The sequence below is a fragment of the Erithacus rubecula genome (genome assembly GCF_903797595.1).
Source record: "Erithacus rubecula genome assembly, chromosome: 5".
Classification (NCBI taxonomy): Eukaryota; Metazoa; Chordata; class Aves; order Passeriformes; family Muscicapidae; genus Erithacus; species Erithacus rubecula.
Window position 1 is genome coordinate 31011247 of NC_136687.1, and position 25855 is coordinate 31037101.

Consider the following 25855-nt stretch of genomic DNA (forward strand, 5'->3'; position numbering starts at 1 on the left):
ACAGATGGTGTTTTTGCATTAAATTAATGAATGCATAGCACATTATCATACTCAATGTAAGCCACATGCAGGGAAGAGGTTTTAACTTCCAGATATATTGCTATTTTCTTCTCATTTTAAACATGTTCTAACAATTTTCACACAAATACAGGCTGGCCCACTGTGCTTCAAATAATTATACAATCTCTAAAACAGCACCTTGTTCCAGTTACTTGGATTTGTCTTGGTTTTGATTTGTTTAGGGTTTTTGTTGTTTTTTTTTTTTTTTTTTTTTGGAAACAATGATTTAAAGAAATCAAACACACACATATCCTTCCAGAAAATGTTTTCATAACAGAGTCAAGTAATGCCTACACCAAACATATCTGAAAGAGTCTGTCAGCAATGCCTCTCTCAGCTATGGCAGCCACCCCAAGAAACAGCATGCACAACACAAAGCAGCAACACAAGAGTCCATGGATCACCACTAGATAAACTTTTAAACCCAGACACTGCACTCTTATTACAGCACAGCAATACAAACTTCAGTTTTCCTCTTCCTCATCCTTCATGTGCCATAACCCTCCACCTTACCCCAGGAAGCCAGCTGAATCAGAGTTAAACCAGGATTTAGCTCAGAGGAGGCTTTTTCAGACTGAAAAGCCTCAGGGACAAAACTTACTTTGAACTGCCAATATAGTGGAGATAAGACTTCCAGGGCTGTATACAACTGGGATAGTGCATGCAGGAGGAAATGTAACATGCTCAGTTGTTCTCTGCAAGCACCCATTTTAAGTGGGTTTTAAGTCACTGGAACATCCCACAGCAAACTCCGTACATGTGAGGAGAATAGGGTAATACCCCTTGGTTTGACAATGTCTCTGCATGTTGCTACTGTCAGTATTTTCTTAGTGTAGCCAATTAGGTTTTTCCTTGGTTAGAAATGCCACCATGGAGTTCCCAGGGAAAATAATAACGTGAAGCAACTGACAACATATTTATACCTAAGAGATTATTATTTGTTATAAAAACTGTAAGAAATTGATAAACATGCATATGATGGTAGACCAGTTTTCATAACAGAGATGGAGAAAAAAAAACCCTAATGATATTTCTAAACAAATATTTATGCCAGTAAATGTTCTACCACAGATACAACTGTATCAGCAGCAGAACTCAGTTAAAAAAACAGAAGCCAAAATTATTTGCCTGAAACAACAGATGCTTCTACCACTGTGAGCAGGGTGCAGGGCTTGCCAATACACCCACACCTCTCCTGCAAATATTTTGGAAAAAGTAAGCCCATAACTGTGTTCCTGTCACAGCCCTGGTCTACAACAAGTGAGAGCAAGCTGCTTATGGGTTTTTTTCATTGCATTCTTAACATGTTTTATGCAATAGTTCTAGCCTTGTAATTTCTTACAAGAAATGACCCACTGTTTCATTATCAAAATCTATCTGCAGTAGCCAGTGAGGAGGTTTTACAGGTTGAAAAGGTGCCAGAGTTTTAGCATGTTCTTGGTATTTATCATCTCCAAGTTTGTAATCAGAATTCTTTCATTCCACATAGTAGCAAGTACATAATTTTGCAGTATTGATGAAAATTTGCACAGGCTACTAAATCACAGATTCTTCAACAATTTTAAAATTGTTTTATGATATATTCAAGAATCAAAAAAGAAAAATATTGTCAACTCAAAATATTTTATTTGACTAGTGCAACTTTCTGATTAGCTGATTTTTATACCTGATTTATATTTCATACAGGAATTTTGGCATTACACAAAGCCTTTTAGAAATGAAGAAAGAAAAACATTTTTCTGGTCCTTGGAGACCTACACATTTAAATTCTGTTCATTAATAATGAACATAGATTATTTATTTTATTTGCTAGATGTGAATTTTAACATCTTAACATGTATGACATAATTTTTAACATCAGCCCAGACAAGTAGGAAAGATACTATTCAAATGACATTTACATTTTAGAAGGAAATACAGGAGGTATGTTACCAAGCATATCCCATTATACTTGTATTTCTAAGTCTCTTGAGATTAAAGTGTTCAGTATTGTCTAAGGGACAGCAAGAGATTACAAGTGTGGTTGCATTACACAATGCACAAATAGGTACAATATTTATGACAATAAATACATTGAAAGCAGTAGTCTTGCTATTCCTTAGACAATACTGAACACTTTAATCTCAAGATCTCAATGTATTTATTGTCATAAATATTGTACCTATTTGTGCATTGTGTAATGCAACCACACTTGTAATCTCTTGCTATCCAATAAAACTAGCTTGTGGTCAGTTGCCTAATAGTTTTGAGAGTATTTTATTATTCACACATTATAGTGCAAGTAACAACTTGAAACACTCTTTTCCCTTATGTGAATGAAGGGGTTTAAAATACTCTATCTTGTTTCCTGCAAACCTCCTTTCCAAATCCTTTCTTCAAGAGTGCATCATGACAGCAAAAAAACCCACAACCCCACATTTGTGTGCTTGTAATCAGTTACAACGTGTGGAAGACAAAAGAGGATGCCTCTTAAGAAGACTAACAAGTCTCTCAGTAAATGCCTTTTTCCTCTTTCTCAAGGCTTTCACAGAATGAAAAAGACAACAGCTCTCAAATGCTGGCCATCTGAAAGGTATCTATGTTTAACATCACCATAACACCTAAAATAAATGAAGAAACATTTTGTTACCTTATTATTTTAAGAATTCCTCAGCCATGAGAAGGGCCAACAAAGGTATTAGATACATTTGACAGACACTGGACATCTGTTCCAGGGAACTCTAGTCAAGCAGACAGCACTTCAAACTTTACACATAATAAAGTTATAAAAATAAAAAGCCCTAATTGCTAGTTTCAAATGCACTACCCCTTTAAAAACTGATTTGCTCTTGTGGGCCTGTAAAGACCTGCTAGTGCTACAGCTGCCACATAGCAGGGAATTTGTCTTCAAAAGCAATTGTGTCTAGTCGTAATCTCCTTCTGAAACATGATGGTGATAATTTCTGATTTTATTGCATTTATAATATTAAGTTATTACAGCATTCCTGTGCTGCGTCTGTCATTTCCACTACGCACTCTGTTTCTCAGGCACTCATAATTTAGTGGTTTTAATTCATATATATGTCTGAAATTTGGTGCATTAGTCAGCTTGCATACAAATTTCCTCTGAAGAGGTAGGGGACATTAAAAAGTTTTCATTTCTTCCTTGTGAGTCCAAGATATTTTATAACTATTGGTAATATTTTGATTTATTAACAATATTTTATTTCAATAAGCTATGCCTTGGCCTAACAGCCTAGACTAGTGGTTTCCAATCCAAACTCTACCAGGACTATGCTGGCCCTGTGCCTTCTTAGGCAGCTCTGAAACTAGGAGCACCAAGGGGTATCTTTGCAGACGTGCAAATGGGTGCAATGCAACAGGGATGGCTCTCAAGGAGAGAGCAAATCCTGAAATTATCTTGAAATAATTCTGAGAGGCAATAATCCCTATTTTGCAATAGAATCTAGAATCTCCAAAGATTTAGACGTCAGATCCCATCTGCAACCTCAGGTTGATTCAGGTTGCACAGGGAACTTTAACTGCCACTTTACACACAACTATTATGACAAGTCTTATTACATATATCAAATAACTTGCAACATACCCCCAAAGTATCAACACATACAATATGTCCTAACAATGTCTATCACTATTTTGTATCCAAAAGTGAATTCATTAAGCTCATTGGAACTCTAGGTGTAGTCTGAATAACCCCAGAACTTTTATTTTATGAGCCATGCACTGGCATGGTTTTATCTAGATTACATTCAGGTTTGCTGTTAGTAGATACTCATTAACAAATATTTAAGTATGGGTATCTGAAGTTACAAGTAGCTAACAGTAACTTCTTTCCTTGTCTTCTTTTTGGCATGACTCAGGAAAGTGCAATAATAAAATATCAAGAATATAAACATAAGCAATAGTCATACATAATATATATATATGAATTGATTTGACCTAGTTTGATTGTCTGACAGATGCATAATTACACTGATTCCATGAACACTGCATATATCATCAACACTAAAAATTCTAAAATTTTCTATACATTTTATTACAGATTAAGTTTATGTTCTTTTTAAGTTTATACTGTTTCCCTGCATTGGCACATCAACTTATGCTGCATATAAAGGAAAGAAGCAAGTTTGACCATGTGGAAGAGGACAGCAGCCTAATAAAACCTGCCTAACTAACTTTGCCACAGACACTTGCAAAACTCAGCTATTTCAGAGAAAAGTATATAACATTATTGTTAATTTGTATATCTTTATAAAATATGCTACGGTTACACTTTCCCAAATGATCAGACAAGTAAGACAACCCTTCTTCCACTAAATCCATGAAACTTTTACCATGTAAGTTTCTTTGGAAAACACCAGCCTGTCTGGACAGAAGGCACGTTAACTGTGCAAGTGCACACACATCTGCCTCAATGAAAGACCTTGGGTCACCTCAAAGCATGACACTGCCACAGTGACAGTGAATTGCCTATTACCTGCTTGTCTGGGAGAGTAAACAAATACTTTCTTTCTGCTTAATTTTAATCCTACCGAAGTGGAAAGAGCTATCCAGAATTATGATAGGCAAAGGTAGAAAGTCTGTCTGAAGAATTCAAATCAGCATTTGAGTGAAAGGGAGAGACACAGATTACTGAGTTAACAGATCAGCTGGCAGAGTCCACTATTTTACAAAAATCTGGCTTCTGTGCATCAGTGCTAATCATTTTCTTTAACAAACAACAGTGGCTTTTTAAAAGGAGATGTACTTCCATCCAAAGCATAACTTAGCTAGGTCATTCCTCGGCCACAGAAAGACATTTAGTGTGAGTTATAATTGACATACAACAGAGATGAGTACATTTCCTCAGGCTCTTCATATGGGTAGCCAAAAGGGACTACTTACACGCTTTTCAGCCAACTTAAAATTTGATTGTAGCAATAGGAATATCATGGTACAAAGGTTTATGACTTTTAGGATGCTGAGTGCATACAGGAAGAACTTACCTCTGTGAACTAAAAAAACCCACATTTCATACACTTACATTCAGCAGAAAACACATCAAAACATTTATTGTTACTTAGTTATCTCACTTTAATGAGGTATGACCACTAACATGAGTTACACTATTTTTACTTGTCTCAAAAAATGTAGAAATGTACATGAAAATGAGGCAAAGCTGAACATTTTTCAAGCTGATTTCACTGATAAAGGAGCAATAAATCTGGCAAGAACAGGTACATGCAAGGTAGTTATGCATGCAGGCTCTCAACTAGGCTGAGTACTGAATGGGAACAGACATTTCATATTCTTGTGTGGTTTTCTCTTATTTTTTTAAAGTAATTAAAAAAGAAATATTGTAATCCTAAATTAAGAACTATATGACAAAAAAAAAACAAAAAAACAACCAAAAAAACCCCACAAAAAACCAAACCCACAAAACCCTGGAAAAACACAGTAAGTGAATCTGTGAAATCAAGAATTAGTAAAATGCAGACAACTATCTTTTAAGAAGAGAGTCTCCAGGTTTGTCAGGATTACTCTTTAAAGGGCTCCTACCTGCCCTGTCCTAACAGGCTCATACAGAAATCATCAGAGAAAAAGAACAAAGAAATCCAGACCTAACTAGAATGGTAGCATGAAAAATATTCTGAGACAGATATACTGGGTGAATCTGCTGTTAAATTTGCAATGTTATGCTGGAAGTGGCTTCTGTCAGATACAAATTTGTTTAGAGACACAGGTGTGTCCTTTGTTTTACCCTTTCCCTCTCTTCCCCACCATGAGCCTCAGGCTCACTGCTTGTATCTGCACTAACTCAACAGGAGCAGTTTAGTGCAAGCTTGAGGGTAAACACTGGCAAAAAATCATCAATACCTGTAACTGATAGCATTCTTCCTGCCTTAGGTTTTGGTTAACAACCACTGCTCTCCCAGGTAACACCCACACAGTTCAAGGAAGGGTATCAACCACAGACTGCTCACAGGAGGTTGAATGAATGAGGTCCCCAGGCTATTGGTGAAGCACTTGTGCACATCAGTAATACCTGAGCTGGAACAAAAATTGGACCTTGGCTTGTTCCCTTTGCCACTCTACACAAAGACCATGCATCTATCTCTACTCTACAATCTAATTTTTCTCTCTACAGTGAAAAAGAAAGGCACCTGGCTGGTTTCTTCTTTGCCTTTCATTGCCCTCTTCTGCCATGTCATAAAATTTGGAAAATCCGAGAAAGGAAGAAACATCTCATGGCTGTAGGTGCTTGCTTGCAGCACACCACTTTGAGCTGCAGGCAGCTCTCAGCAGGCAAGCAGAACTGATACTTTCCAATACTTCAAGTATTACTGCTTTGCCAAGCTTCTGGATTTATCAACATCTATGGCCTGTTCCATTTCAACACTCAGGCAGAATGTTAAAGAGGTGCAGTGTTATAGCCATGAACACAAGTGGAACATCAGCCAGCTGAATGTAGGGGACTCCTTCCATTGGCTAAAATTCAAACTATACACATGTATTCATACACTGTTCCAGAATAACACAGCTCAGTCTACAAATTATGTTAATAAAATTATCATTTCTAGACAGACTACACCAAATAAACCTATGTTCATGAAGCAATGGCAATTCAGTTTGCTACAGGACTCAGTACATTTTCATACTTCTTAGTAAAGATCCCCATGTGCTCTATTGCAAACTGACTACATTTGGGTCAAGAACACACATGGAAACTCCACAAACAAAAAGCTACACATAAAAAGACAGGGGAAAAAATAATCAAATAACTGATTCTAGCACCAGCTCTGCTGTATGTTGCAAACTCAAACCAAACACTCAAAATGAACAATTTGTTACCCATTATTTTATGAGGTACAGTAGCACTACAGGAAACAAAAGCAGACAATATACAAGCAGAGTGAAGAATGTTTAGCTCTGCCTGGTGTCACCAAAATCACTGCAAGCAAAACCAATTGCCTCAAAGGCAAAAACATAACTTGGTCTGGCGTAAGCTTTATTTTTATTCTTCTTTTTTCCTCAAGTAACTGGTTCTGCTGCCATGGCTCTGATCAGCAGTAAATTAGGATTAGGTAGAAAGGACTAGGATGAAGGGGTAATGTAAAAGCTGGAGGGCAGAAATGAGAGAAGAGAATTGATAAATAAGACACCGGTCTCTTCTGTGAAAAGCTGGCAGAACTGCTGAGGAATAACTCAAAATACTATCCAAATGCTACTGATAGAAAAATCATCAGGGGAGAAGAGTTTACATCCAGAAAGGAACACACAGACTGAAAAGTCTGTTTAAGATTCCTTGACCTCAGGGGAAAAATAAGGTGGTAAACTCTGGGTTCTCATACAAATGAGGAGTAGCAGGGTTTGCAGAATAAGATGCCTGAAATGCGCTGAAGATAGCCATTCAATGTTATAAACCTTACTGGAGAAAAGACAGCTGTTGAAAAGAAACTCTCCTGGCAATAAAATATACACTCAGCTCCATAAACCAAAATTGTCAAGGAGGGGTAAAAGAAAAGGAAGACAGGGTAGAAAAGGTAGATAGGATAGTTCTTTGAGGTACTTCCAGTCTACAAAAAATTCTTTAATAATGTCAGTACTTTTAGCATACTTGTCAAGTGACAGCAAGATCTTCAGCCCAAGATCCATCATCTTACTGCTAGTCTCTTGGTTGGTAGGAAAGATTCTAAGATTGAGTATCATTACAAGACAATGGATAGGCCTAGCTTGTGTGGCAACCTTCCTGAAGTTATCTGATGAAAAAGACAGTCTGACAGAATTACATTTTCAAATTCTGACTATATGTGTCTGCCTTCAAAAGGCTTGTCTTCTGGTTAGGCATAAGGAAACACACACACATACATTCTGCTTTATAGCAGAACATGATTGACAAGTACAAGGAAAGAGCTGAGGAGAAAGTAAGAATAATTAAACATAAAGAAAAATGTTAGAAAATTCTTTAGACTAGAAAGGGAAAGGGCACTGTATCATATAGGCGAGTAGATCAATAGGCAAGTCTGTGAGGAATTAGAGGAACTTGGCATGAGAGAAAGGGGAGATTCTCTCTCCATCTGGACGATGATGCTTCATGCTGAGAAAACCCTACAATCCTGTACTAAAGACTACACCAAAACATTGCTGGAAACTGGCAACTTTAAAATCTTAACTGCCTGAAGTAATGTGACCTGGAGAAATGCTGAAAACCCAAGGGTAATGTGCTTTCTTACTGCTACGAACACTGGTGAGAGGACAACTATTAGATGCCTTCCAGCTCCAAAGACAGAGGTGATGGTGGGAAGAAGAACCCTTCCCTCTTCTTAGGAGATCACCTATGTGTTGAACAAAATGCTCATAGGTTGCAAAGTGGAACCTATGAGTTGCCTTCAAAATGGAAGCATATAATCAAAGCTTAGGAACAAAAGGTGTAACAGCCACCCAACACACCATCACGAAAAAAGCTCTATTTCTTCTTCAAAAAATGGAACTTCTATGAGCTGTGCAGAGACATCTTCCCCAGCCTCCAGGATGTTACTATTACAAAATATGCCTTGATATGCAGCTAATTTTTCTGGTCCTTAATTCATCTTACGGCATCTAGATACATCATCTGAGACCACAAGGTCTTTAGAAATCTTGCAGGTGGGTTCTTCTCTGTGACTATGCTGCATTGTTTTCCTCGTTCTTTTAATCTTTTCTTATAAATCATTCCCTCTAGTCTCCAATAATTTTTAATGCTCTGCTGTGAGTCTCAGTCAATTAACCTATACCTTCAGGTGGTCAAATTTGGATCCAGTTTTCCTGTTATTGTCTTTCCTTGTATTTTGCCCATTTACTTTAAATTCCCTTAACAATTATGCCAATCCCTAGACAGAGAGCACTATAAAAAGAAATACTACTAAGTTCTTTTAAAAGCCAAAAATTGAAAATTACCCTGTTAATTTGAAATCAATGTAGTTTTACACAAATGAAAGAAGTCTTTCTTGAATGAGAAAAGACAGGTAAAAAATGAAGAGAGGAAGATGGACAGCTGAGATTATTTTGATTAAATACTTATATTAACATGCAATAGCTAGAATTGTACTTTTATAAGCTTTTAAGACATCAAATATTGACTACCACTAAAAAACACAATTAAGACAGAAATAAGGCCTCTCAGGGTTTAAGTATCTTTATAAAAACATAATACACACACATTCAAACAAGTAACGTCCCTGCTGCTAAGGCTAGAAGTTGGCTTGTCGGTGCTCACAGTAACTTAAAAACCAGTTTAAAAAGCATTAGAGTAATGAATAAAAATCAGTGATTATCAATGAAATCATTAAAGGCAGGTTTACAATAATTAACATAAAGGTCACCTTAATAGTCAATTTAGAGATATGTCTAGTTCTCCCAGGCCAAAAGATAAAGTCTTCAGTAGTAAAATTTGCCATTATTAGAAAAGTTCATTTCATTGTTCAGCCTTTAACTTGTTATCTGTAATTAAGAAAAATCAGATTTCTAAGCAACAAGAGAAGACTGTGATAAAGCTATTTGAAGTACACTCTGGCAGGGATAAAGCCAGGAGAGAGGTGGCTGTCATAAAATAGCCAAATGGCTTTTTCCACCTCCATCAAGGTCACTTTAGTGATGATGTGCTCAATAAGATGATAATGCATTTAACCACTTTCCTTGCATCTGGCTTCGACCTTACTGCAAATCCAAATGGCCTTGTTTAACTACCCTGGCCTTTCAACATTTCCCTGAACAAAGATAATTAAGGAGATATACTGCCCCCTACTATCACAGGAATTGAAAGACAAATAAACTTTTAAGAGCACAGCCAGGTGTCTATTGCATTAATGTACAATGCTTAAGCAGGGGGTAAAATGAAATAATGGTTAAATAATTATAAAAGGTTAACAAAGTTAACTTTGCTACGTAAGGCAATTCTGTCCTATTTAAAAGAAAGAACATAAGAGGCTTTCCAGGCTACTTTTTACAACTCCCTGGACAACAGTCTTTAATGCAGTATCTGGCTTTAGAGGAAAAATGTTCTGCAAAAATTAACAACTCTGAAATTTCTGCAGATTTGAAACTGGTTATATTTCATATGAGGGTACAATAATGTTTTATGAAAAAACAGGTCTGTACGATGAAAAAAAAAAAAATTCAAATGTTCTAAAAAAACATTTCCATTCCTTTTTTTTCCTTTGTGGTGATCAGCAACTACAGTAGAGGTAAAAATTAAAGTACCTTAAAAATTATTTTGGCAGTTATGACAATTTGAAAGCTTTTTAATGCTTTTTACAGTTATAAAAACCAGCCAAATAATATCATTATATAATAGAAATAGAAATTTTCTTTTTTAAAAAAATTTTTTTATTAATATATACCATATTTCATATAGCTCTCCAGGACACTAATTCTTCTTGATACCAAGAAGAAAAAAGCCCCATATCAACAGCTCTTAGACTAATAACTGAAACAGAATAAAAAGAATAAAAGAGCTGGCAAAGCAATTGGATGTCAGTTATGCAGAGATGCAAGAGATATCATTTTAGATTAATTCTTTTTTCTCCTAAATCTGCTTTTCCTCTAAAGCACCTTAGAAAAATGGCTGTCTAAGTCTGAATTCCCTTCAAAGTAAGAAAGTAGAAAAACAGCAAGTTGTATCAGAATGATAAAAACACATAACTTACTGTTGATGTGATTCTAGATATGTTAGCTTACTGCTACTGCCAAAATTGTTGTTGCTTTGCCACAGAAAATTAAGTATGCAGAAACTCCATCAAATGTCTTTAATCAGTTTTATCATAATGCAATTCTTCAGAAATTACAGCAAATCCACCTCTGCCAATGGTAAGGCCACCATTACTTTGAGCTGCAGATGTAGTTTGTGCAAATTTCAACATGTTCATGTATTTGGCTTAATCTTCTGCTGCAGACTTCTTAATGCAGACTGAACTCCTGAATTCTGAATAATAATAATACTAATAATAATAATAATTAAAAAAATAACTCCTGAATAGAAGTTAAACCTCCTGTAAAGGTACCTTCATGCAGTAAATACAAACATCAGTGATTATAGTATCAGAACCATGAAGTTTGAAATGGTTCATATGCCAAAGCTATGCAAAGTCCTTTCTGCTGTATATAACAAGCCATAAAAAAGACTTTCACTTTGAGCTAGAATGATTTACTGTTTCCAGATATGAGAAGTCTTCCTTACATCTAAAGGGCTTGCTTCAAAAAAAAAAAAAAAAAAAAAATCTACTTTACAGCAGTTTATACAAAACAATTATTTTGTTTCAAGTTTGGATAAATGGTGGCACTAGTCAATCTCAAAAGGAGACTACACACCTTGTTGTTACCTTGAGCGAGTCCTGAAGTTTTCATGTATAATTGCACTTTGAATTCCTTAATCTTACACAGAGAAGATGAATGACTACTTTCTCCTCAGAGTATTTCAGCCACCTATCTATCCTGTTCAGAGTTTTTAATTGGGTGACACTTTTTAAAGGAACACAAGAGCCATTTTTCCACTCGTCCCTAACATTTAAAAAGGTTAACTTAAATGGAAAACTATGGAAACATTTTTTTTTTTTTTAGTACAGTTGCTTTATTTCATCCTGATTTCTTGTTTTGTGTAAAAATCTTCAAGCCTAAAAGATATATACATCTTCAAACCATTAGTGAGGTCACCAGCTCACAGCATCATACTCCATACGTTACTGAACATACAAAAGCCCCCTTGCTATTCTGAAATGCAGAAATCTGTAACTACCTCTGGAAAAAGTCCTTCAAGCCCACACAGTCTGCAGACATATTTAGAATGAATAAAATCAACAGTAAGATTTTCAAACATGTGCAGAAAGGGTAGGAAAGATAATGTTTTTTCTTATTTTGGACTACAATACAGTGAACATATTTGTCCAACATAGACATCTGAGTGATGATATAAGAAAAGCGTACATACTACAACCTTTTATTTTTCCTTGTTTAGCTCAACAGTGAATTGGGAAGCAATACAAGCTACAGGAAGAGAAGTTATAAAGTCTGATCTCACAATTGCTTATCAGACCATTTTGGTAATTTGAAAAGTCACATTAAATCTTCACAGATGCACATTAGAACTGAAAGAACACAGCTCAAGATAAATTCTCTAAGTTGAGTCCATTTGCATCATCTACTGATATTTACAGATATTTCTATATCTGTCAAGCCAAAGGATAACCTCTTCAGTACTAAAATTTGCCATTACTAGAAAAGTTAATTTCAATGTTCAGCCTCTAACTTGCTATCTGTAACTTAAAAAATCTACAAAGCTGATGGTTTTATGGCAGCATTCTTATTGTGGAACTGTAGAATGAACACTTCTGGCATGACATTTTATATTTTTTTGATTGCATCAATTATCAGTTGTTCCTAGACAGCTACCACATTGGCTGCTTCACTTCAAATGGAAAAAATATATATATACCTCATGCTGCATGGAACATGTAACTTCTTGTGCCAGAAAGGTCAGAAAGTGAAAACGACAAGCCAAAGCCACCTAAACATAAAATGTTTTTTTAAAGGTCCTGTTGCTGTAGGTTTTTGGCTATGTTGTAACGCACACTTTCATAACACCTTGAAAGGAAAAATACTCTTTTACTGTGAAATATGAGGCTACTCTCCACACAGGATTGCAGAACTATTAATCAAAAAATTTTGTAACATCTCATTTGTAGTTACTGAGCTGCTTGACAGTTTTGAACCCCAACCTGATGGATGAAAAAAAGGTAAGTTAGATTTTCTCTCTTCTTGTTTGAGCACTTTCTGCTTCCCGGGTTTTGCACAAATACTTCCACCAGAACTTACTGAGGATGCATGAAAAGATTTACCTTTTGAAAGAAGGAAAAGTGCATTCCACCAGCTGAATGCACATCACCTAGAAGTTCATGGGATTAAACCCAACCTATTTGGTGCCATTATGTAAATTACAAATTCTTATCTTAATGATAGGCTGTACTTAACATCAGGCAATTAGATCCTTGTGTCTATTAAGAAATTAATACTTTCCAATGAGTAGAGAACTCCTGCCATCTTCAGAAACTTTTCTAAGCATTTTCAGTGATTTTACTCTGTGGATTGGAGATTTTAGAGGAGAGAAGGTACTTCCCTTCCTCTGCCTCTATTGTTCTCTACCTTCAAAGCTTCTAACAAACAGCTCCAGAGCAGTTCAGTCTTTGTCTGGGAGTTTGGTAGTTCACATCCTAAGTTTCTTTCCCCATTGCTAAAATATCAGGAGGCAAGTGTTTTGAAAGCTTTCCAGAAAATAGACACAAAGTTAACAAAGGGCAGCTATCACTACAGGGTCAGGTTTGTTTACTGAAGCAGCTCAATATTTCCTCAAATCTTCAAAGTTCAGACTGTTTTTTAAAATAAACTGTTAAAAAATGGCAAATGGGCTAAGTAAGGAGAACATAAGCAAAGATAGTTTAAAATGAAACACTTCATAGACAGATGCGTAGTTCAAATTCAGATTCATGTGAACGGGATGAACAGGAAAACGAAAACACTGTATGCAGAAAAACTGCAATGGTATGTTCATGCACTGGAATACAGACATTATTATTTTAAGTAAATTTAATTGCTGACATACCTTTCTCAGTTTTTTTTTTCCCCCAATCCTTCCTTAAAGTCTACTCTAGCAATTAACAGAGGTCTCCGGATGGCTCACTGAAATATTTAAAGCTGAAGAACAAAAGGTTTATTTTAAAAATGAAAACCTTGGCTTGTACAACTCCAGACATGAATCTGCTTTCAATTACTGAAAGTATTTCCACTTCAGTGAAAAAGGATCAAATCTTCAACTACACCATCTTTAGGCAATGAATTTGATTATATTAAGGTTTAAGAATACAGAATGACTTTGTGACACAGCTGTATATTCCACGCGTATCGTGTATTGGGTACACAAAAAAGAAGGAGCTGGCACTTTAAATGAGAAGCAGACAGAAATGTGTCTGCTCACAGCACCACTGTACTTCCACACCAAAGCTCTGCTTTAGGGCTGGCTTTTTTTCAGGTGCCCACATAAATGTCAAAGATTACACTAAGCTTTAAATGAAGGATTTTACAATCCTTTAGAAATGGATCTGGGGTGATTCTTCCCCCATACTTTTATTTGCATAATTTGTACAGTGGTAAAGTTACATTTTTCTTTCTAGACTTTTGAACGAGCACAACCTCCTCCACATCCCCCCCAGCGCAGCAGGTATTGCATCCCCTAGGAAGCAAGATAATCAGAGGCACTTTTTACTTTTCCCATTATGCGAGCGTAACAGAGTCGGGCGAGGGAGCTCGAAGGCTTCACTCCGCAGCGAGATGCGATACCTCTAAGCAAATTATGCAAAAACTTCTCATTTCTTACATCTCCGATTTCGCGAATCTCTCCTACCGCATCCCAGCCAGACACCGGGTCGGGCTCTCAGCAGCACGGCCGGACTCAGACGCGAGCGGCTCTCTCCCGGCTCAGCACCCTCGGCTCGCAGGGCGGGCAGTGCGGGCCGCCCGCCGCTCCTCCAGCGCTGCCCGAGCCGCGCAATGAGGCGGCGGCAGCGGCGCCGCCCCCGGCCCGGCCCCGCCCGCGCCCCGCCCCGCGCCCCCTCGCTCCGCCGGCCCGGCCCCGTCTGCCCTCAGCGCCGCTCCGCCGGCCCGGCCCCGCCTGCCCTCAGCGCCGCTCCGCCAGCCCCGTCTGCCCTCAGAGCCGCTCCGCCGGCCCGGCCCCGCACTGCCCGCGGCGGCTGCCTCACCCTGTGGCGGCCGCGGACGGCCCGGAGCTCCGGGGAAGGGCAGAAGGAGCGTTCCCGGAGAGCGCGGAGACGCTGCCGCGGCGCTCTTCGTACGGCTCACGGGCAGCGCGGGGCCGCGGGCATCCACCGCAAAACGGGGGTTTCCCGAGACACGAAATAAACTCCTGCCTCGCAGGGGAGTTGGTGTATTAGCGTAAAGTACCTGCCTGCTCCGTGCCGTGCCGTGCCGTGCCGCAACAGCCGCAGGCACTGAGGGCTCGCGGCTCCTCCGGGCGGTGCTGGCGCAGGGCGGGCTCCCAGTGCCGCGGCCGGGCAGAGCAGCAGCGCGGGCTGCGGACGGAGCGGGCCGGGAGCAGAGCGCAGCTGTGAGCGCGCAGATGTGACACCGGCCCCCTCAGCACGCACCACCTGGGCTTTAATTGAAACAGAAACACCTCCCCCTCCATTTACCACCGTAGGAGACAGTTTTTCTTCGTGTCTGTAGAGTCATGAATGTAATACACTCTGCTTACTTCAAACCACTCGGCAATCTATGATCGAGTCCTCTGCTAATGAAGCCGTCGGGGTCCCAGCTCGGTCTGACTGGATGTATCATAGCTGTCAGATAAAGCTATCAAATAGTAAATACAAAACACGGCATTCACAGGACTCACCATTAATTTCTGAAATACTGTCGAGCGCAGGAAGAACTAGATGCTTACAGAATATGCAGATACCAATGTACTCATTCAAAATTTAAAAGCCTATTTTTGACTGGTAATCAAACTGAAGTTAATGTCTCTGTCTTTGGTAAAAGAAACAGATTTTTAATATAAATTTTCATTTTTCTTTTCTTTTTTTTTTTTTTTTTAACTTCCTCCTTTTAGAACATGGAATTCTTTCAAAATGACCATGGGAATGATATCTCCAGCTTCATTCTTACATCACTACACAAAGACCCTTCTGAGCTGGCTTAGAAAATTCAGTGATATGTAGGAATTTCTACAAAACTTCTATTATGGTTTTCTTTTTACCTTGGATCTTTGCTAATAACAACTAACTTAACTCTCTCTCACCATATTACAAGATCCATTGCTGACACAGGCCAAGTTATCACAGCAGTTGCCCAGAAGTCACATTTTGCCAAATATCAGATCGAGACATTGTTAATGATTATACAATACTTCCAGGGAAAATAATACCATTCCAGAATATGTTTTTCAACACTGTTATGTAGAAGGCTGCAATAAAACCACATATTTCAGATGTATTATTCATAAGAAATTTAATACTATCCAAAAAGCTCACACGATTCCTGTAGAAACAAAGACTATACAGATTGAAATAGAATTCTGTGAAACTGGGGACAATAGTGGTCTAAGCAGCCAGATCCTGATGAGGGTATTCATGGCTGGCAGTGGGGAAAAATCCTGAAACAATTCCAAAGTAATAGCACTAATACTACATCTTGACTTGAAGCTCTTCAAGTCAGATATGCAACTGTGTGCTTTGACTTAGCACAAGGGAGAAACTAATACAGTCACCACTGATAAACTCCACTCAGGTTTGGGGACAGTTTGATAAAAATGGGAGGCTTTTTGCAGTTCAAATTTTGGACAGACTCCTATCTGTGATAGCTACAAGTCCAGCCAAGAAAAAGCAAGGAGATGAAGTCATAAACTAATGTAATCAATTTAAAGAAGCAAGTTTCTAGCAATTCCACAGCAACATTCATATTCTCAGCATCTCTTCCAAGGGGTCTAGTTGCAATAAATGGGGTATTAGATCACACAAATATGATTTTCCAAACTGCTTGGAGTACCTATGGATAAGCACTTTCTGCCATTACCTACTAAGTAGTTAATTACTTGAGGAATATATCCTTTCAAATCTTAAAAGGAGGAGGAAGGGGAGCTGGATGCTTGGAGGCAGCTCATGCAGAACTTTAGAGCACATTTGAATTTCTGCCCTCAGAGAACACCTATAATTGCACTTCCTCTACAGAAGATTGCCATGGACTTGTGAAGGAAGCAGGATATTGAGTCCTTCCAGATACTATGGAAGAAAAGACATATTTAGATAATCCCTATTTTCAAAAGGAAACTATCCATGTTCTGTACCTTTTTTTCTACAAATATGTAACACTCTACATTCAGTAAATGAAGACTGCACTCTATCAAAAAATAGGACCTGGATGTCACTGCAGTGCATCCACTTTCTCCATTTTCAGCCAGCTGCAATGGAATTTTCCTTTGCTATGATGCCCCCTGTGCTGAGATTTCACTGTCCCATTAATGCCAGCACAAATGATTTATGAAATCTATTAGGTGCAACATAAAGGCATCTCAAACACAAATGTTTGCTTAGGAAAATATTCCTATGGAGTAGACAAATGGGGTTGAAGCAAACTCCAGTACAGATATATCACTTTATTCCAACATAGTGCACGGCCAAATAGTAGAAGGAAAGATCAAACAAAACCTTGGGGGTAGCTGGAGGGGCTGGGGGGAAGAATAACATATGTGTTTCATTCATACAAAAAATTTTAAAAAATTTATTTGGTCAAGAGGATTATTGCAGTAAGTTATGCAGAGCATTAACCATTGAATTTGAGCCCATCTTTAGTCTTTCTTTATTAATAACTCATTATAGTCCTTTTTCTTAATGGGGAATAAATTAGAGCCATGTTAATCCATGCAGCTATCTGCAGGTACATTTATCACTATGGTAGCCACTTTTACTCTCCTTTCTGGAAGCTGCATTTCATGGGCAACAAACACTCATCCCCTGCTGAACTCAAGTCCTGGTGGCCTTTTCAGGTCACTGGAGGGTCACCTAAAAACTTACCTATTTTTCAAAGAACTGAAAGGTACCTCACAGCTGGCCTTGACATATGTGAAAGAATTTCTCTTTCACTCTCACACTCTCTCTGTCATATTGCCACAATTTAGATCAGTGAAAACAAGTGAGCTAGGGGCCTTGCTGGTATAAAAGAGTGTGGAACTGCCAACAGGATGTTCTTTGTGGGAACTCAAGGCTTTTGGAACTGATTCCTCTTCCCTGATCCAGAAAAGCTCAAATTTTATGGCCTTCATAGCATGTTGCATAGTTCCTATTTTTCCAGAGTGCATGAAAACAGGAGAATTGTGGATGTGGTTAGTTAATGGAGGCAGGGCTGTGTTTCAGCTTTTAAACTGGCTGGCTTGCATTCGTCTGAGGAAGGAGGCCTATTGCAGCTTAGTCACAATGATTAATTTTGATACTTGCATTTGAATTTGGTCAGATAATCATGAATTTACAAGGAGTAACAAACATACATGTTCTCTGATAAAGTTAGATAGTATCACAGAGAACTGACACGTTCCATCACTCATAGCTGACACCTGGAAAGGACTTAGGAGGTTCCACTGGAGGTGACTCTGGGTAGTCATGGGACCAGAGTGACCCAGGTACAAGTAGCAGCACATGACACTTCAGTCCTTACTGTTACCTTCACTGAGTGCCATTGTGTCAGAGTAGAAAATGCTATTGTGCCTGTTCTTCACATGGCAAATGAAGGCACAAAGGTGACTTGTCAATATCACAAAAGTAGTACCATGGGGAGAAAAAACATGATGCCTCAGATAGTCTTCTAGAGCCTACCTTAACCACTGAACCTTTCTTCTCCTCTTGAAAAGAATAATTTCAGCCATTTATCAACATTCATGATGATCAGTGACTTTTATTAAAAGGGAACAAACACCTTTTTAGCCAAATACTCATTCACCTATTTGAATAGTAGTAGCCTAAGTGCCCTGTTAAGATATCTTGTCATAAATACTTAATTAGTATTTTAACCACTTCTACTGAGATGTTAGGTATACTTTAAAGAGATAGGGTTGTCTGAATTATAAAGAAGTAAAAATGGAGTATCCACCTAGAAGCTGAAATTGCACAGCATCAGTATATCACTTTGGAAACCTGTTTTTCTTAACAGCCCTACAAAAGCACAGGGTATTTGGTTATGAAACTTGAACATTGCCTAACTGTCAGATAAAGTATCATTTATAACAGCAACATATATTCTCATGTCTGTTTTACAAAACAGACTTGATTGAGCAAAATATTCCAGTTCTGGCTGGAAATGTATTTTTAAAAAAAAAAGAAGAAAATTCATGTCTAGGAATTAGTCTTACGAATACTATCTGATAACAACAGGATTAGCAGTATAATGTGTTCCCATGAGAAAGCACATGTGCTCAAATGTATTTAATGGAGAACATCTTGTAGTTCTTAAGCACTTAAATAGTATGCTACATTGACTATTTTTTTCTCACAAGTGAGGATTAAGATGAGCCATTTTTCATGCAGTAATGATAGTGATTTAAATTAGAACAGACTAAGACCATAATGAGCTCACAGATTCAGTGTTCGAATCTTTTTTTTCCTTTTTATGTTCAAATCTGAAAACAATAAACTTTTTTCTCTTCATTTATATCGATGAATCATAACTCTATTTTTCGTAATCCCTTCCAAGACTTCATGAAAACTTTTGCAGTTTCAAATCAGTATTTCCCTAAAAATACAAGTGGAAATTGTAAGCAAGTAGATGTAACTGGGGTAGGGCAAGAGTTGCAGCAGAAATACAGTCCTTTCAAAAAAGGGATTAAATTATTACACATTTCTTGCATTTGAGTTGGTAACATGTGGGGTTTTTTTCCTAAGAAATAACCCAAAATGACCCAGTGTACATTTGTACTGTGATTTCTGAGTGCTGTAGATTCATATATTGAAGTAAATAATGTTCCTCTGTTTCTGTCATATTTCCCAGCAAACTCAATGCAGTGTGAGGCCAAGTATAAAATGCACAATATTTATGTTTATCAGCACCTAGCGGATTTCTGCTCCCTAACAGTACACTGCCCTGATTAGAATCATCCTACTCTACACTAATAGGTCTTATATAAAGGTATAGGAAAATACACATTTACAGATGGAATACCTTGATCTACAAAATTTGAAACATGAAAGACATAGATATTAACCATGATGCTTTTCATAGTACTTATATAGTTCTCAGCTATGTTTTTACCTGAGTGTTCAAATACCTACAGCACACCAGCCAGCCAGCATAGAAAAAGGGCACATATGCTTTGAATGACTAATACAGTTTTTGGAAACATAAGGCACACATGCCTTCTTTATCTTATAGTACAGTTAAGTGAAGAGGAGAAAAAAGACATTTTCATGGAATTTCTGGGGTATTAGATGATGCCTTTTGAAATAAATATTGCTCCCTCCACCCCCTCTCCCCCCCCAAAAAAAAGAAAAAAAAAGTTAATTCTATTCACTTCAGAAGAACTGCTATATGAGTAACAGTAATGAGATGAAGTGATAAAAAAATAATGCTCTAATGTTTTCATGTCATTTTACCTAATTCTTGATGAAAAGGCAGTAATAGTTTAGGGAAAAATTTAAACCCTTCACTAAAGAAAGAAAAATCCAACTGTAATCTGAACCTTGTATCTCTCTTTAAACTGAACTCTCTACAAATCTGAAGCCTTCTTTGTATTGTGAGACTCACTTCAACACATCATCAGGACCCTGGAAGATCCTAAAACACACAGTTGCATCCCTTCCTTCTTCAGTTTATCATAGTGTTTTATCATTTTTCTCAGGAACCTCTATCAGCAGCTGCAACTCACTGCTCTCATCTGTAAAAGAAGGCAAAGAAGCCATTGCTTCCACAGCTAATGCTCTGAACTGGAGACTGAGTGTCTAATCTTCATAATGAGCAGCTTCCAACTGACTAAGTTTTGATTTACATTTAATACTTGGGTCCACAGCTCTAAATCCCTCTGGATTACTGGATTATTTTTTTAATTAAAAATTTACACTTTTTTTCAGAAAATAAAAGAGGAAGATATTTACTGCAAATGAAAATGACATAAAAATGTAACTGGAAGAAAAAAGAGATGAATTTGGTATGTAAACTCATGAGAAACAGGACATCTCTTAAACAAGGTATGTAAAGGCTGTTTGAAACATTCCATTTAGTGTAAAATAGTTTTGCATAGAGGTCTGCCAAAAATAATTTGCTTTAGTGAACAAACTACCCTACTGTGAATCTCTTAGAACTGGTAAAGACCATCAGCAGGGCAATCCTATCAGTGTAAGAGAATAAGTTTTAAGAAAAACCACTTTATCCTTCATGATCAATCTAGAATTTTATACTTCTAGAAAATTTAACTTGTATTTTGATCATATTAAAAAAAAAAAAGAGAAAAAAAAGGAAAAAAGGTTCAGAGTACTTCTTTGAAATTATATCTTTAAAAAGATATTTTAAAAGCAGTAGCACACACACACGCAAAATCAATATCCGTGTGATTCTCACCAAAAAATATTTCACATATTTCTTGGAATAAGCATTATACTGATCGTGACACAAACTATGTGGCTGGCACTGTGGGTTCAGCTGCTGCTGTCCATCTTCTATTTTGTCTTTTTATTACAGGAAAGATGACTGAAAACTTGCTATGTCATTAAGCAATTTCTAAAATTATGCCATTTAGAAATTTCTTTTTTCTCAGTAGGAAGTAACCATTTATTTTCTCCTAATTACAATTTCTCCTCGCTCCCTTTACATCATAACTCTTTGGGGAAAAAACCCATCCACCAGAGCAAATTTTCTTTTTATACAGTTGCTGCTTTGGCAAGATCAGAAAAAAGTGTCATCCTTTGGGTAAGTCTGTCAAATAGATTTCTTACATACAGTTTGAGAATGTTAATCCAAAAGTACTCTATCTGCACTTCTGTATGCTTATATGACATTTATTGCCTTGGAAAGGTGGCATAAAAATTATTTCACACTCCTCTGACACCTGGTGTGAGCCATACTCCTGCAAGTGGTCTATATATAAAATGGTTATACAAATCATATATGTAAAATAAAATCAATAGTTTCAAAATATTAACTTGGTTTTATATATATAAGAAAACCACTTCGAGTAGACACCTTATTAAGTTTCCTTGGAGTAAAAAAAAGGGGTTTTCATAAGGCATAAGAATAAGGTTTATATGCACTTTGAGTCCACTTAGAACTATGTACATAAACCTTCCTGTGCTAAACATTCCAGCAGAGGAAGAATGCCTGGTGATAGGTGGGTTGTTAGGCACAAGACTAAGTGCTGCAGGGCATCTAGAATTGCATTTATGGCACACCTTGAAGTGATTTGTAGGATATTGATGGTCCTAGACAGAAAGTGATCATTTTCTACATTTGACCCAACACATCGGATATTTGCCAACATGCCTAACTGCTAGTGAAACTACTTTTCCCTGTATCAACAGGTGTTGTTGCATATCCAGAAACATAGTGTAGACACTTTTAACAATTTAAAGTTATCATTTACTTAACAGACAAGAAGGGAGAATATTTTTTACTTTATGTTTTGTGCTCACACACAGAGCATGAGGCTGTACCACAGGTCTTGCAAGAATCACTTGGACTTGACTTTCTTCAAGCAAGTCTAACCACTGCACAGGTTTCCAGAACACAGTATATTACATAGAAATTGTCACATGCAATACTCCCAAAAGTCTTTTTTTCCACTTTCTTCCTCATACTCTATTTATTTGCTTGGCATGCCTCTGCATAGATGTCAGATTGCCATGGATCCATGTGTGTTCAACAGCTTCAGAAATCGCAGTTTGGCTCTGTCACTCAGTTACTATTTTCACAGCAGCCAACTTTATCACTATCATTTCCTAATTCCATCATCTAAATGATTTCACTAACTGCATTTCACTAAAGACCTTCCCACAAGCACTGCCAGATTTGCAAGTTTTGGTGTTATCTGCCAAGAGAAGGAACTCAAAGTCCAGCTGAATTCTCTCATATAAAAGCCCTTAAAACATGAACAAGTGGTAGAATATTTAGTCTAAAAAGTATTTCTCAAAGAAAATCAAGAAACTAAATAGAGTGTATATATACAGAGGGCATACAAATCTAATGGTATGACACAGGTCTTCAGAGTCCTGATAAATCAGTGCAAGTCACAGGAGAGATGCCCCCTCCACCTCCCTTCCCCACCCACTATATGCTGACTTAAGAGCAAAGCATGCAAAGTGCAACCCTAAATGGAAAACTACATGGAAGAATGGGCTGCATTTAGCATTGATAATGCCAATGTGACTGAATCAATTTTGAGGTCAAAATTCTGAGAAGGTCAGAGCCCAGCCTGCTAGAGAAGGATTCAAAGATAAGGACAATATTCAGTAAAAATGCAACTTTAATTGCAGAACTCCTGAAGATAATTGAATTTATAAAACCTATCCTTAGTATTGGTAACTGGCAGATATAGCATAACCAGTGTCTCAGTGTCCACATTTCTTTCTACAGCAGTGTGTCCTGAACTATTTCCCCACATGCACTCCACTTGCCTTTGCTTCTCCCTGCTATCTATTATACTGCAAGAAGCATTGTCAGCCTTTTCTAAAGAATCTGGATGTTCCCTAACTTTGGGATTACTCTTCCTTCTTTCCATTTTGCTGGGGATGCTTGTGCTTCCTAAGAGTTGAAACCCTGATCTCACTGCATTTGCTGAGTAGGGTCAAAAGAGTAGGAAAGTATGGAGAGCAGCTGGTTCTTAAAATTGGATGGAAAATCTAACCAAAAATGTAAATTTTATTAGAAGAAAGATCTCTAGTCCCCGTTTAATGTCTCAATTTGCTTTCCATAGATATGTTGTTCTCACATCTCTGTGTCCGCCACCCAGTGACCCAAATACTTTTTTTCTGCAACAGGGGTGATATGTACATACACAACTCAGTCATTTATCTAGGCAAAGGCAGTGACTGTTGAAAAATGAACTTCAGGAATTGCTTCCATCAGTTCATCCCTCCCTTAAATTGCCCTTCCCCATCTTGTCCACCTACCTTGGCAATAACTTTGTGGGGGTGATACAGGAAGTCTCCAGTAGAGTTCTGTACCAAAGAGCAGAGCACTGATACTGGAACTAATTTTGAGACAGGCCCTCAAATGTGGCATGCCAGAATCTTGGTTTTGGAAATCCTTTTTTCCTACTCCTCCCAGAAATTCTTCTGAAATTTCCCAGGAGCCAGTGCTTCCTGCAGCTGGACCACAGGCACTGGAAAAAATACTCCAAGGGCTATGTAGAGGCACAGTGGCACTTGCTGTGATTGTAGAGGAAATACAAAGTGGACTTATTCCAGAAAGAAATCAACTGGCTGTGGTTTTCAGTATAAAGGAAAAGGATTTGTTGCTACCCACGTTACACAGGACAGTTAGAGGGAGAGTGCTTAGCCATGTAACTACATGATTTCAATACCTCATCTAAAACTATTATACTCCAAAGCCTGCCACAAGAATTTATCAACTGAAGTCCATCAGTATTCTTTGCCTTTTTTTGTGAACACTCATACTAACATTCAGCACAAGGGTCACATTGCTGTTTAAAACCCTCCTGTACTAAAGTAAACACACCCGACACTGAAAGATTTCCTGAACTACCCTGAGGCAGAAGCTGTTTCACAGATGGAAGAAAAAAAAAAAGATGGGCAAAGAAAAAACTGCTTGAGAGAGAGAATTTTGCTTCAGGTTTTCTAAATCCTATCATCTATATTTCATTCTGGAAAATTCTCCAATTAATAGAGATATTTTCACTATTGTAATAGCATTTTTTTTCCCCCTGAAGCATTTGGAAATTGATAAAGTTGGACCTTCTGCTTTGCTGCCAATTTTTGTGAGCTGATTAAACAAGTTAAAAACTTGTCCCACTACAGAGGAAGAAGGGGTAGTGGTAGGAATAGAGTATTTAAAAAGTTAACAAAACCATCCAAGAAAATCTATCATATGAAACAGTGTCTGAAAATCTGAAGCACTTAGTGATGAATGTGTAACTCCCCCTAATGGATGCATATTTGAATTTATCTTAAAAGAAAATGTCAATAACTGTAAATCCTAATGCTAAAAATAATAATACCAGTGTTATATCACATTCACCTTTCTGGCTTTTTAAGGGATCTCTTAAGGTATGCATCTGTGACTTACAACAAACGTTAAATTTATTAGCATAATTTAGTTTTCTTAGTGAGTTTTATTACATAAAGTGTTAAATATATGTACCTTTCAGCATAATTCTAAGGTACACAGTCAGTAGCCATTAAAATTCCCTTAAATTATCTTCTATCAGTCATTTCAACTTCTGTTTTAGCTAAACGTTTTCCTGTTTCTTAAAAAGTCAGCAAATTGCTATAAAAATGACAGTGACAGGCCACAGTGGTTTGGGTTCTGTTGTATAAAGAAACACTTCATATATGCACAGCTGCTGGTAATGAATGCAGCATGTCTGAGGCCTAATCTTGGACAATTTCCTACATTTCTGACTGCAGTTTCCCTGGCAAAATATCTGAGACCATATTATCTTTATATCCCAGCATTTCAGCTAAAACTTTTCAATACAAGAGTTTGGCACTGTGCAATGGCTTTCAATTGTCTGTCCTCTCAGAGTTAACAACTTTTTAGGAGTCTTTACCCTAAGTCTCTTCTAGCAACAATTTTTATTTTTCTTTTTTAAGAAGCATCGTGTTCCACACAACCATTCTGTTAAGATACTTCAGACAGATTAAATTTCTTGATAATGCAATTCCTGGTTCTGAAAGATGTCAGAGTGACAGCACCAGACACTAAAATTACATTGGTCCACCGCCCAGCTGCAGTAATAGCAGTAGCAGCAATGAGGTTGTTTGCAGACCTCTCAAATTTAAGCTACTGAAACACTGAGGGTAAGTGAATAGCTCTAGATGTTGCTCTGCCAAGACTACTGATAAGCCTGGATGTTGTTATAATTGGTCTGGTCACTGTAACCAAGTGGTGTGAGTAGGGCTGAGATTAAAGGCTGGATTCTATACAGGTCAGGCTGAAGGAAGCAGTTATTGGGCTCCTCATAGTGGGGAGAGGCTCTACACCTTACTCTGCTCCCAAAACCAGTCATAATCTAAGAACACGTTTCCTTCTTGCAGCAGAAATGCAAAGAAAAATGCAGCAGTCTGGA

General features: G+C 37.6%; 1 protein-coding gene across 3 annotated transcripts in view; it reads right to left on the reverse strand.

Annotated features, from left to right (window-relative positions):
- The window catches only part of TENM3 (teneurin transmembrane protein 3), a 960849-nt gene that overhangs the window by 223124 nt on the left and 711870 nt on the right, over nt 1-25855 (reverse strand). Inside the window, exon 1 of one of the 3 annotated variants that reach the window (XM_079305928.1) lies at nt 14441-14594. The exons of the other annotated variants lie outside the window; for them this stretch is intronic. The gene's annotated coding sequence lies outside the window, so the exon portion shown is untranslated. Of the gene's footprint in view, nt 1-14440; nt 14595-25855 lie in introns of those variants that run through there. 3 annotated transcript variants of the gene reach the window in all.